The 208-nt window shown below is 45.7% G+C and overlaps 1 protein-coding gene across 3 annotated transcripts in view; it reads right to left on the bottom strand.

Moving 5' to 3' along the window:
• Kiaa1328 (KIAA1328 ortholog) overlaps positions 1-208 on the bottom strand; it is a 290,749-nt gene that overhangs the window by 165,146 nt on the left and 125,395 nt on the right. The gene's annotated exons all lie outside the window — the stretch shown is intronic.

Here is a 208-nt window from a genome sequence, read left to right as displayed (position 1 = left end):
CGGAGCAAGGTTTGGAATGAATGGTTTCTGATAGACACGGGGAGGCCAGTTTGGATGGAGAGCTGTTTTCTTCACACAACTCTGTGTTGGAACCCCTGGCTTTCGGTTTTGGTTTCCCTGTAATTCTGTCTTCACCGTTCTCTTCTCTGTTTCCATCCCCCTACCCCTGCCTTTTATAATGCATATATGATGCTGTGAACAGAAATAA

Source organism: Mastomys coucha, unplaced genomic scaffold (assembly GCF_008632895.1).
Source record: "Mastomys coucha isolate ucsf_1 unplaced genomic scaffold, UCSF_Mcou_1 pScaffold13, whole genome shotgun sequence".
Classification (NCBI taxonomy): Eukaryota; Metazoa; Chordata; class Mammalia; order Rodentia; family Muridae; genus Mastomys; species Mastomys coucha.
The sequence above is the reverse complement of the archived record's forward strand: the minus strand, read 5'-3'. Positions and strand labels throughout refer to the sequence as shown.